At 46.0% G+C, this 14,026-nt stretch overlaps 1 protein-coding gene across 1 annotated transcript in view; it reads right to left on the bottom strand.

The window, feature by feature from the left end:
* The window catches only part of CMTM8 (CKLF like MARVEL transmembrane domain containing 8), a 168,776-nt gene extending 162,682 nt beyond the window's left edge, over window positions 1-6,094 (bottom strand). Inside the window, exon 1 of the mRNA XM_075316645.1 lies at window positions 6,013-6,094. The gene's annotated coding sequence lies outside the window, so the exon portion shown is untranslated. The remainder of the gene's footprint in view (window positions 1-6,012) is intronic.
* Window positions 6,095-14,026: the final 7,932 nt, after the last annotated feature.

Genomic DNA, 14,026 nt, shown 5'->3' on the forward strand with positions numbered 1-14,026 from the left:
TGCCTCTCTGCGCGGGCGTCGGCCACTTGTCTGTGCGGGTGGGCGGCCGGCCGCCTGCCTCTCTGCGCGGGCGCCGGCCGCTTGTCTGTGCGGGCGGGCGGCTGCCTGCCTCTCTGTGCGGCCGCCTGCCTCTCTGTGCGGGCGGGGAGGCCGGCCGGCCGCCTGCCTCTCTGTGCGGGCGGGGAGGCCGGCCGGCCGCCTGCCTCTCTGTGCGGGCGAGAGGCCGGCTGCCTGCCTCTCTGTGCGGGTGGGAGGCCGGCCGCCTGCCTCTCTGTGCGGGTGACTGGCTTTTATGGATTGAAGTGGGGCATCATTTTATTACAAAGGGTGTATGTGGTTATGCTTCAACAAATGGAATGAAAAGGGGTTGTCAAATTTAGTGGACAGCCCTTTTAAAGGGGCTGTTCTTTTAGTAAATGTCTAACCCAAGGTGTAGGTTATTATAAAGAAATTATAATGCTGTTACGCAACCACCGTAAATTAAAAAAAAAAAAAAAAAAACTTTGGAAAAAAATCACTCCAAAAATGTTTTTTAGTCTTACTGAAAACACAAAAGGGGAATAAAAAGCCAACAAAAGTCCTATGTGAAGGAATAAGCCCTAAAAGCTCTTTTGAACAAAAAAATTAAAAAAGTTACAGCTCTCAGAATATGGCGATGCAAAAAGAAAATAATTTTTGTAAAATATTGGTTTTAGTGTGCAAACGTCGCAAAGTATAAAAAATTGTATAAATCTGGTATTGTGTAATTGTTCTGACCCGAAGAATAAATCAGTCATCACTTTTATCGCATGGTGAACTAAGCAAAAAATTTAAAAGAATAAGCGAATCGCTGGTTCTCCCTCAAAAATCTGAATAAATAGCAATCAAAAACTGGTATGTACCCCATAATAGTACCAAAAATCCTTCAGCTTATTGCGCAAAAAATAAGCTTCCACACAGCCCTGTTCACTCCAAAAAGAAAAAAATTACAGTTCTCACAATATGGCGATGAAAAAACTTTTTTTTTTTTATAAAAAAAGCATTTTCACTGTGTGATAGAAGCTGAACAATATAAATCTGGTATCAATGTAACAGCACCAACAAAGAGAATCTGTCAGCAGCTTTTGCTACCTCACCAGAGATTACTGACTGCATCCGTTCTGACATATGCTAAGATTTAAGATTTTAGGCCTGTCTTGCATGTCAGTGAAAAACAGACGTTTTTCACTGACGTGTTAAAAGCGCATGTGTCCCTCTGTGTGCCGTGATTCACAGCACACGTGGGTTGTCAATGTGCAATCCGTGATCTGTGATACATGATAGCACATGGAGATAAACTCACCTGCCCCCACTCCTGCTGGCAATGGGGCTTAACTCTCCAGCTCTGCTGCATCTGGCCGCCGCTGTGTTTCCCCTCTGCAAGTACTTCCGGGTCGGCTGTGCCATGCATAAATGAATATGCATAACAGTAATTAGCCGGGCAGGAAGCAGCAGCCAGCAGAGGCCGTAGATAGCGTCGCTGGAGAAGTTGAATGTAAAAATCACTTTATTTTCAATGTCCGTGTTTTTCAGGTACATGTTTCACGGATCACACCATAGTGTGGTCTGTGGGACATCAGTGATGCCGGAAAAAAGCCGACATGTGCACAACAAATAAAGCGTGTGAGCAACAGGGAGCACCTGCCTAAAAAAGCGCTGCAAATACACCATAGCAAAGGGACATGATGCACAGCAATGTCAAAATGATTTTGCTGTGCACATGTTCCGTCTTTGGCTAATTATTTTAGCTGCTGAAGGCTTCAAAAGCCATGAAACGGCTAAAAGAAGTAACCTTCTCATTCGTGGGGCGGCTAAAATTGGAAGAAGCCACTCGCTCTATATACTTAAAGGACACAGAATACCGTCATTGCATAGACACCAGAAATGAAGCCAGTAACAGCGGCGCATACATATAGACTTTCAGGATGTTTTTTGCAAATGATTTTTATTTTTTTTTTAATAACTAAATTGCAGCATACTTAGGGCGAGGCTTTTTTGTCATTTTACAGTACATGAAGAAAACAAACGCAGCAGAAAAGCAATACACCGGGCACCGGGGTCTTGTGATCTGCAGCCAATCAGCGGCTGCTTCACTATCCCTCTTTCAAAACTGTAATCCAGAAAAAATGAGATCTGCTGCTGTTTTATGACTTCCTCTGGATGTCAGTTTTATCAAAAGGATCAGAGAGTAAACCAGCTGCTGATTGGCTGCAGGTCGCCTGTGACATGATTTGGGGGCACCAAAGGGTAATTTGGCACAGGGCGCCATTTAGCCTAAGGCCGGCCCTGATCTCAGCACAGTAACAGGTCCTTCAGGAATTATTTATTTCACAACAGTAAGTGAGATGTCACACAGTCAGGCCTTACCAACGACACAGTAATGATACAGGTTGCAGTAGCGACCTGTATAACGATCTCAGCAGTCACTGTGACCCTGTCACCCAGTTTCAAACACAGCGATGTGTCCTGCCCAGCAGGACACCGCCTTTGAAGAAAATGGTCCGGACTACTCTGCAACGACTAGCGATCTCATAGCAGGGGCCTGATCTCTGGTAGGTGTCAAACATAAGGAGATCGCTGGCGAGATCGTTGCTGCGTCACAGAAACTGTGACTCAGCAACGATCTCTTTAGCGATCTCGTTGTGTGTGACGGGGCCTTAAGAGTTCTGGCTCTAGATTCTGCCAGATAGCAATCACACAGATTTGCAATTGTTATAAATAAATGGTGTGTGACGCTGGCATGTACACAGTCACCAGGGATCTAACAAGGAACAACTTTTCCTTTCATGTAATGTTGGAACATGAAAACCATTGACATTTGCTGTTGATTTCACATGGGATATTTAGGATAATTATAAATGTGTTTTTTAGAAAATCAGAGAAGTAACATTGAGATTAATAGACTGCTTCCTCTCTGTCGTGTCAGCAGTGACGATCTAATGGAAACCAGACAGAGGGCTAAATTGTAGGTTGATATACACCGCTTATTTGGTGTAGGTCTATATCATAGGTGCCAGGCTTGGACTGGCCCAGAGTAGACCATGTGAATCCCCTGGTGACCCGTGTGCAGGAGTGAACTGCCCACATGAGCAGTGATTGGCACAGTGCAATCGATGCACTATTGTCAAGGGAGGCAACAGGAACACACGGTAATCGACACTGGCCCTAAGGCATGGGCCCTGCACTCATCCTCACACCCGAAGGTACTCTTGAAGGTACGGAGGTTCCCCGAAATGGCCTTGACCTCTGTCCTAGCCCTGATGGTAATGTCTCCTCCACACCCACAACCCAAAGGAACAGACCAGGATAGGAGAACCCCTCCCAAAAAAACACCTATACGAACAATAGAAAGTGGTAATAATAACACACACACCACAGGGAAAACACACAGGGACGTACAGGTACCTGGAAGGGAAAAAGTAAAGTACCAACAACAGGGTAACACTTCCACACAACAAAGCACAGACTACAGCAGCAGCAAGAAACACATCCGTCCACCTCTGACCCCAGCTCCAAAATGATACTGAATAACCGGCACCCCCTGCTGTAAGCAGGAGATATTTATCCAGGCCGGAAGTGGACATCAGAAGAAACAGCTGAATAGCCTAGCAGAGTCTGCTGCAAACCCCCCCCCCCTGAAAGTAACCCCCTCATGTGCCAAAGAAAACAAGACCCGTTTAAAGTGTGTGGCTTAAGCCTGTAAAAAATTCTCAGGCAGAGAAGACTGTGACAACTATATTCAGACAGGGACATTGTCCAGCATCTTACTTATTTAATAAACTACTAATTTTATCGAAATATAGTTTGAAATGACATAGAAAAGCAGCAGTACTTCACACAGTAGCCTCCATTTCCAGTCAATAGTATTTGCACGTAGCTGAAGGGGTACTTTGCACACTACGACATCGCAGCTATGTCGATGGGGTCAAATCGAAAGTGATGCACATCCGGCGTCGCTGTCGACATCGGAGTTTGTAAATCGTTTTTGATACGATTAATGAGCGCAAAAGCGTCGAAATCGTATCATTGGTGTAGTGTCGGTCATTTCCATAATGTCGCGGCAGCGACAGGTACGATGTTGTTCCTCGTTTCTGCGGCAGCACACATCGCTATGTGAGAAGCCGCAGGAGCGAGGAACATCTCCTTACCTGCGTCCCGCGGCTCACGCCGGCTATGCGGAAGGATGGAGGTGGGCGGGATGTTTACGTCCCGCTCATCTCTGCCCCTCTGCTTCTATTGGCTGCCTGCCGTGTGACGTCGCTATGACACCGCACGACCCGCCCCCTTAATAAGGAAGGCCAGAGCGACGTCGCAGGGCAGGTAAGTGCATGTGAAGCTGCCGTAGCGATAATGTTCGCTACGGCAGCTATCACAAGATATCGCAGCTGCGACGGGGGTGGGAACTATCGCGCTCTGCATCGCTACCATCGGCTAGCAATGTCGTAGTGTGCAAAGTACCCCGAAGAGTTGTCCCACAGAATCAATGTCACTGGTGGGGTGTTGGTAACCCAGACCAAGACTTTCTGGTGCTCTAGGTTGGGTAAGAAAATGTAAGGATCTTTTGGTGGCCACAGGTTCTGAGATTAAAACAGGTCTATAGCTACAAGACTCAAGAGGTTGAGCAATATGGAAACCCCATTGAGGCTGATGACACAACAGAGTGGATCAATTATTGCTCGGATATATTACATTTTTTTGTTATGCTATAAATAACTTAGGACATATTTCTCCCTTGTGTTTAGCAGGGTTGGACTTTCATTTACTCTATATATTGCCTTCAGAATCTTTTTCTCTAGAGCCCTTTGCAGCCAATATGTATACTGCTAATATAAGTTTGGGTGATATTATTTTAGTTCTCAGATAAAAGTCACATTTGCCTTGGCGAGAGTAGGACACGTAAAAGTATTCAAATGTGTCTCTTCTCTAAACCTATTGTGGTGTGTTTACACTACACAATCGCGGTAGTTAAATGACCACCGAAATGCAACTTTCAAGCCAAACGGCAATCATTTAATAGCCTATTTAAACAGGCCAACCGCTCTTCCCATGTGCACAGACCAGTCTATGATAGTATATAGGCGGTCATTGTTCTCAGCAAAATGTTTCCATGGGACGATATCCTGTAGAGAATGACGATTGTAAAGTCAGATTATAAACTGTTTCACCTGATGATTGAGCATTTTGATTATTCTTTGGATGATTGGCAGAATGCGGTCCACTCACCCCCTTCACGTGACCCTCTGGCTCCGTGACCTCTGATGTCCAGTGATGTCACGTCAACTGAGGAGGGCCGCGGTCTTCCAGAGTGACTGGGCTGTGGGAGGCGTTTCACCACTCATCACAGCCCAGTGTCGCTCCTGCCTACAGCTCTGTGCAGTGAAAGAGGGAACAAGGAGATGCTGGGCTGTGAGGCTGGGCTGTGACAAGCGGTGAAACATGGCCCTCAGCCCAGTCACTCAGGAAGACTGGGGCCACCTCAGTTGACGTAACATCACTGGACATCAGAGGCCACGGAGCCCGGGGATCACGTGAAGGGGGTGAGTGGACCACAATAGCGCCTCTCACGGGCATATTGCCAACACACGGTGTTTGAGAGAAACCTTATTTCTCAGCATAATATTGTTGTGGCCAGTAATGAAAATGGGTGAACCATCCCTTTAAGTCTTATGATGGGGAGATATGAAAAAGTGCTTTTACCAACCTGGCTGAAGACATTGACGACTTGTGGATGAATGTCCAATATTTTATTTTTTATAGGACGTTTTTGGACTTTTCCTATGATATAACTCCCCTCACAGGAACTATTGGCAACACAAGGTATTTGGGAGAAACCTTGTTTCTCAACATAATATCGATGTGGCCAGTAATTAAAAGGGGTGAACCACCCCTTTAAGGACTGCACCCCAGGAAGGTGAATAACATTATACCTTCCTTTTGTCAAATGTTAACATGACTATCATCATGTACACACATACATGTAATGCATTAACATACCTGCTTTGAAACTTGATCAGTGGGAGATCCTCAATAGTCCCAGAGGTAGGAGCAGGGGCCATTGCATCCTTTAAGTCAGGCGAACACCACATCACTTTATGTTTGCAAACTGTGTGTTTGAAATGAATGCCGGTGAGTCAATACCGGATATGGCTGCAATGATATTTATCAAAGTGTTATCTAAAAAGGCAAACATCTCTTGCTACCAGGGATCATATTATGCCATTTCATTGATAAGTGTGGATATTTAAATAATGGCTAAACTAACTGCAGACAGAAGGGTGGTGGATCTGTTCACCTTATAAGGCTATGTTCACACAGGGCTTTTTTGGTAAGTTTTTTTTCTTGATCAAAACCTGATCTTGGGGCAGGAAATCTCATTTGAGTCATCTGTGTTTTTGGTGCATTTTTTAGTGGCGGTTTTGATGCTTTTTTGGTGCGTTTTTTCTACAAAATGGGTTGTATCAATGAAGAAACGTTGCAAAAACGCTGCAAAGAATTGACATGCTCATTCTTTGAAATCTGCAGCAAAAACGCAGGTATTTGACTAAACAGTCAGGAAAAAATCTGCAGGTGTTTGTGTGTGTGCGCATGAGATTTCAGAATTTCATAGACTATGCTGGTACTGTAAAAAGCAGCGTTTTATTAGCATGGATTTGCATAAAACCAAGGCAAATCTGCAGCTAAAAAACGCAGCAAAAATGCACCAAAAAAGCCCTGTGTGAACATAGCACATGCCAGTTTTATAAAGGGAAGGTCAGATAGAGCGAATGTCAGATTGGCTGTGCTGAATGACCTAAGAATCTATCTTGAGAGGTGCCCAGCGGCTCTCCTTACAGACAATACTATATGGTGGAGCTGTCTGGCCCCTGACGAGGATACAATTTTTTTTTCTGGTAATAAGGAGGGGAATAGATCAGTCTAATTCATATTACTTACAAATGGAATTTTTCATTTAATAGGGAATCCGGATGTAATTTAGGTAACATATTTGCTATTGATGGAGAATTTGGTCATTTCTTGGATTTCAAAGTGAATGCAACAAATTGTGCTGCTATATCTAAAAACATCATTCAGCCTACAGACTTGGCGCTATCTTGGATCTCCTCATACTTAACCAACCGAACTTTCAACGTCTCACACCACTTCCTCATCTCGCCCTCTATCCGTCGGGGTCCCCCAAGGTTCAGTTCTTGGACCCCTGCTGTTCCCCATTTACACCTTCAGCCTGGGACAGCTCATAGAGCCCCACGGCTTTCAGTATCATATCTACGCTGATGATACGCAGATCTACCTCACTGGACCTGACTTAACCTCCCTACTAACCAGAATCCCACAATGTCTGTCTGCTATTTCATCCTTTTTCTCTGCTCGATTCCTAAAACTGAACATGGACAAAACAGAATTCATTGTCTTTCCTCCTCCTCACTCAACCCCCCCACCTGACATATCCATCAATGTCAATGGCTGTTCACTTTCCCCAGTGCCACGTGCTCGCTGCCTGGGAGTAACCCTAGACTCTGATCTCTCTTTCAAGCCACACATCCAAGCCCTATTCACCTCCTGCCGCCTCCAACTCAAAAATATTTCCCGGATCCGTACATTCCTTTCCCAAGAAGCTGCAAAAACCCTAGTACATTCCATCATTATCTCCCGCCTGGATTATTGCCACCTCCTGCTCTGTGGCCTCCCTTCTAAAGGCCCCGTCACACTAAGCAACATCGCTAGCAACATCGCTGGTAACGAACAACTTTTGTGACGTTGCTAGCGATGTTGCTGTGTGTGACATCCAGCAACAACCTGGCCCCTGCTGTGAGGTCGCTGGTTGTTGCTGAATGTCCTGGGCCATTTTTTAGTTGTTGCTGTCCTGCTGTGAAGCACAGATCGCTGTGTGTGACAGCGAGACAGCAACAACTAATGTGCAGTGAGCAGGGAGCCAGCTTCTGCTGAGGCTGGTAACTAATGTAAACATCGGGTAACCAAGAAGCCCTGTCCTTGGTTACCCGATATTTACCTTTGATACCAGGCTCCTCCGCTCTCACTGCCTGTGCTGCCGGCTCCTGCTCTGTAAACATGTAGCTGCAGCACACATCAGGCAATTAACCCGATGTGTGCTGTAACTAGGAGAGCAAGGAGCCAGCGCTCAGTGTGCGCTGCTCCCTGCTCTGTGCACATTTAGCTGCAGCACACATCAGGCAATTAACCCGATGTGTGCTGTAACTAGGAGAGCAAGGAGCCAGCGCTCAGTGTGCGCTGCTCCCTGCTCTGTGCACATTTAGCTGCAGCACACATCGGGTTAATTAACCTGATGTGTGCTGTAACTAGGAGACTGGGGGCTGGTCACTGGTTGCTGGTGAGCTCACCAGCAACTCGTGTAGCCACGCTCCAGCGATCCCTGCCAGGTCAGGTTGCTGGTGGGATCGCTGGAGCGTCGCAGTGTGACAGCTCACCAGCAACCTCCTAGCAACTTACCAGCGATCCCTATCGTTGTTGGGATCGCTGGTAAGTTGCTTAGTGTGACTGGACCTTAACAGTCTTGCACTCCTACAATCTATTCTAAACTATGCTGACTGGCTAATCCACCTGTCCCCCCGCTACTCCCCGACCTCTCCTCTCTGCCAATCCCTTTACTGGTTTCCCATTGCCCAATGACTCCAGTTCAAAACACTAACCATGACATACAAAGCCATCCACAACCTGTCTACTCCCTACATCTGTGACCTAGTCTCCCGATACTTACCTGCACTTAACCTTCGATCCTCACAAGATCTCCTTCTCTACTCCTCTCTCATCTTCCCACCATCGCATCCAAGATTTCTCATGTGCCTCCCCCATACTCTGAAATGCTCTGCCTCAACACATCAGACTCTTGCCTACCTTGACAAGCTTCAAAAGGAACCTGAAGACCCACCTCTTCCGACAAGCCTACAACCTGCCGTAACCCTCAGTCTGATACAGCGCCGCACAATCAGCTCTACCCTCACCTACTGTATCCTCACCCATCCTTTGTAGACTGTGAGCCCTTGCAGGCAGGGACCTCTCTCCTCCTGTACCAGTCTGTGCCTTGTATTTTTTATGATTATTGCACTTGTCCCTATTATGTATACCCCTTTCACATGTAAAGCGCCATGGAATTGATGGCGCTATAATAATAAATAATAATAATAATAATTAGTCATTAGACTTCGGTAGACATATTGGAGCTGATTAATTAAAGTGTTTAAATCAGATTTCTGGCGTAACACACTTAAAAGACTAAAAATGGTGCAACACGACAATGGCCTGTACTGGCTGTTCTTCTTGCTTGATAAGCAACATGGATTTGAGCTATTTTTTTCAGAGTGAATGTTTAGTTCAGGAGGCATGGGGAGTGGAAGAAGTGTCTGATAACTGAAGAAAGAAATTCTCTGTATTTATGATTGATTTATGCACAGTTTGTTGAAAGTACAGTTCCCTTTTATTAAATGCTGTACAGTGGAACCTCGGATTATGAGTAGCTTAGTGTGCGAGTATTTCACTATACGAGCAAAGCTTCTTGTAAATTTGTAACTCGGTTTACGAGCAGTGCTTTGCTGTACGAACAAATACTCACTGTACACAGTTCCGGTTCCGTACTTTCACCGCGCTCTGACCCGCTCTTGCAGTCTGCATAAACACACACAAACACACATATTATGCTCAACTATCACCGTTCCTTTGGTGGCCTCTAACCTGGTTTTTGTAGTCTGCAATTATGTGTATCGGGTAACCATCGTGACCGATGCAGGAGCTTCCACTGTCAGCGCTTCCCAAAGGCAGCGCGCTGACCAATCAGATGCAAGTGGCTCATGCGTATGACGTCTGCTGCTGAAGCGCTGACAGCGGAAGCTCCTGCATCATTTGCAATGGTTACCCGATACACATAACTGCGGACTACAATAACCAGGTTAGAGGCAGCCAAGAAAACGGGGATAGGTGAGAAAAATGTGTGTGTGTTTGTTTGTGTTTGTGCGTGTGTGGAATGGCACAATAGGGGACCAGGATGGGACATTGCTACAAGTTGTGGAATGAATTGTCTGAATTGTTCCAATGATTTTCTATGGGAAAATATGCTTTGCTAGACGAGTAACTTGGTTTACGAGCACACTCACAAAACGGATTGTTCTCGTAAACCAAGGTTCCCCTGTACTTTTATTTAAAAGAATTGTACTACTGATGTAATAGTTCACATTCTCACTCCATTTAGAAACATGACCTGGTACATTGAAGCCGAGGTGGATTTAGGTTGCCTGTACATTTCTGACATATAGTGGTGGTATGCAATTAGAGAGTTGGAAATACATACAGTGGGTGAAATAAGTATTGAACACGTCACCAATTTTCTAAGTAAATATATTTCTAAAGGTGCTATCGACATGAATTTCTTACGAGATGTCGGTAACAATCCATCCAGTTTACACAAAGAAATCAAATCATAGATTTCCATTAATTAATGCTGTGTAATTATGAGAAATGACGTAGGCAAAAATAATTTACTTACCTTAATTTGATACTTTGTACAAAACCTTTGTGATAAAAGTGTCAATATGCGTCCTGTATGGAGAAACTAGTCGCATGCATTGCTCCGGTGTAATTATAGTCCATTCTTCCACACAAACACTCTTCAAATCCTGAAGGTTTGCTGGGCTCCTTCTATGAACTCAGGGATTTAGTTTCTTCCATAAATTTTCTATTGGATTGAGGTCAGGTAATTGGCTGGGCCATTCTAGCATCTTTATTTTCTTTCTCTGAAGCCAATTGACAGTTTCTTTGGCTGTTTGTTTAGGATCATTGTCTTGCTGAAAAGTCAATCATCATTTCATTTTCATCATCCTGGTAAATAGCAGCAGATTTTTATCAAGATTGTCTTGATACATTTGTCCATTCATCTGTCCTTCAATTACATTAAGTTTTCCGGTGTCGTATACTGAAAAACAGCCCCACACTATGATGTTCCCACCTCCAAACTTCACTGTTGGCATGGTGTTTTTTGGATGATATGCACAACCTTTTGACCTCCAAGCATGGTTTGTATTATGGCATTCAAAGAGTTCAATTATGGCCTGATCTGACAATCTCCCAGTATTTCAGGGACTTGTGTAAATTTTGTTGAGCAAACTTTAAACTGGCTTGAATACGCTTTTTGTTTAGCAATGGAGTCTTGCGTGGTGTGTTCTTACAGGCCATGGCGGTTCAGTGCTGATTCCAGGTCTTTCTGCATATCCCCACAGGTTGTCCTTTGCTCTTGGACAACTCTTCTATTAATTCTTTTCACTCCTGTGTCGGAAATGTTGCAGAGAGTACCTGGTCGTGGCCAGTTGATGGTGAAATGATGTTCTTTCCACTTCTGGATTATAGCCCCAACAGTGCTCACTGAAACTTTTAGTAGTTTAGAAATTATTCTGTAACCAATGCCTTCAATATGTTTTGCAACAATAAGGCTGAAAAGGTTTTGAAACTACTCAGTCGTTTTACCCATCATGAGATGTTTCTGGTGTGGCACTTTGATATTGAGACACCTTTTTATAGGCCATCAGTTTGACCAGCTGATATTATTTTTCACTAAGTGGCAGGATTGCTTTCCAATTATTGATAGTTTTAAGCCGATCTCAAGATTTTGCATGGATTTTTGCACTTCTCTTTCTAAGGCTGCTTTCACACATCAGTTTTTTGCAATCAGGCACAATCCGGTTTGTGCCTGATGCAACGGGTCCGTCTCAGATTGTGTAAAAACTGATGCGACGGATCAGGTAAAAAACGGATAGTTTTTTTTTTTGTTTTTTTTTTTAAGGCTGAGAGAGAGACCCCATCATCCCATCATCACAGGACATACACCGGCACTCCCGCATGCACCATCACCGCACATACACCGGAACTCCCGCACGCATCATCTCCGCACATACAGTGGCACTTCCGCACGCATCATCACCGCACATACACCGGCACTCCCACACGCATCATCACCGCACATACACCGGCACTCCTGCACGCATCATCACCGCACATACACCGGCACTCCCGCACGCACCATCACCGCACATACAGCGGCACTCCCGCACGCACCATCACCACACATACACCGGCACTCCCGCACGCATCATCTCCGCACATACACCGGCACTCCTGCACGCACCATCATCGCACATACACCGCCACTTCCGCACGCATCATCACCGCACATACAGCGACACTCCCGCACGCACCATCACTGCACATAAAGCGTCACTCCCGCACGCATCATCTCTGCACATACACCGGAACTATCGCCCCCATCATCCCCGCACAAACACCGGCTCTCCCGCATGCACAATCACCGCACATACACTGACGCGCCCGCATGCACCATCACCGTACATACACCGGCACTCCCGCACGCATCATCTCCGCACATACACCGGCACTCCCACACGCACCATAACCGCACAAACACCGTCACTTTCGCACGCACCATCACTGCACATAAAGCAGCACTCCCGCACGCATCATCTCTGCACATACACCGGAACTATCGCCCCCATCATCCCCGCACAAACACCGGCACTCCCGCACGCACAATCACCGCACATACACTGACACACCTGCATGCACCATCACCGTACATACACCGGCACTCCCGCACGCATCATCTCCGCACATACAGCGGCACTCCCGCACGCATCATCACCGCACATGCCCCGGCACTACCTCAGTGACATCCCGGCTGACAGCACGATTCACTTCAGTTGCTGCATGGAGCTGATAGAGAGCGGCTGTGTTCTACTGTCGCTCCTGTCAGCTTCATGTAGCAGAGCTGATAGCGTCGCGGGACCTCTATGGATTACGTCGGACCTGGAGGGGTGTTTTGGGATTTTAGTAAAATGGTGAAAGAGGGTGTTTTTTTGTCTTTTATTCGAAATAAAGTATTTTTTTGGGTGTATGTGTTTATTTACTTTCACTTACAGGTTAATCATTTGGGGTGTCTCATAGATGCCTGCCATGATGAACCCCTTATTACCCCGATTGCCACCGCACCAGGGCAATTTGGGATGAGCCGGGTAGAGTCCCGGGACTGTCGCATCTAATGGATGCGGCAATTCTGGACGTCTGCTGGCTGATATTTTTAGGCTGCGGGGCTCCCCCCATAACGTGGAGCTACCCATCCTGAGAATACCAGCCTTCAGCCGTATGGCTTTATCTTGGCTGGTATCAAAATTGGGGGGGACCGCACGCCGTTTTTTTAAAATTATTTATTTATTTTACTGCAAGATATAGACCCGCCCACCGGTGGCTGTGATTGGTTGCAGTGAGACAGCTGTCCCTCAGCTTGGGGGCGTGTCTGACTGCAACCAATCATAGGCGCCGGTGGGCGGGTAAAGCAGGGAATACGAGATTGAATAATGGGAGGCCAGCATTTTCAAATCAGGAGAAGCCGCCAGCAGTGTGACAGCTGTGCAGCACCGCGCCGGTGATTGGTGAGTGGGTGAGAGTGAGTGAGTGAGTCAGTGAGTGAAGGGGTCAGTGAGTGAGAGAGTTTGAGAGAGAGTGATTGAGTGAGTGATTGATTTTCTGACAAGCAATGAATTTATATCACTTCTGGGCATGCTCAGAAGTAAAAACCGTCTCCGGTACATGCTTCCGGCGTTTGATGCATGCCACCGGATCCGGGGACGCATAGACTTTCATTATGGACCATGCCGCACAGCGCTGCACCCGGCGCTATGCGTTTTTTTGCCGCTGGCAAAAACTTTCCTCTTTGCGTCCTGTGCGGCCGCCGGAGTGACGATTTTTGCCGCAACAAAAACCAGATCAAATGCAAGTACATGCGGCACAATCCGGCGCTAATAAAAGTCTATGAGGAAAAACCGCAGCTGGCGGCATAAAAAACGGATGCGTTTTTCCCGCAAATCGCCGGATTGTGCCGCACAGCAAAAACCTGATGTGTGAAAGCAGCCTTATTGTGTTGAATACTTTGTCTCTGAGTCATTTCTACTTATTACATATAACTATGGTTTGATTT

The sequence above is a fragment of the Anomaloglossus baeobatrachus genome, chromosome 6, assembly GCF_048569485.1.
Source record: "Anomaloglossus baeobatrachus isolate aAnoBae1 chromosome 6, aAnoBae1.hap1, whole genome shotgun sequence".
NCBI lineage: Eukaryota > Metazoa > Chordata > Amphibia > Anura > Aromobatidae > Anomaloglossus > Anomaloglossus baeobatrachus.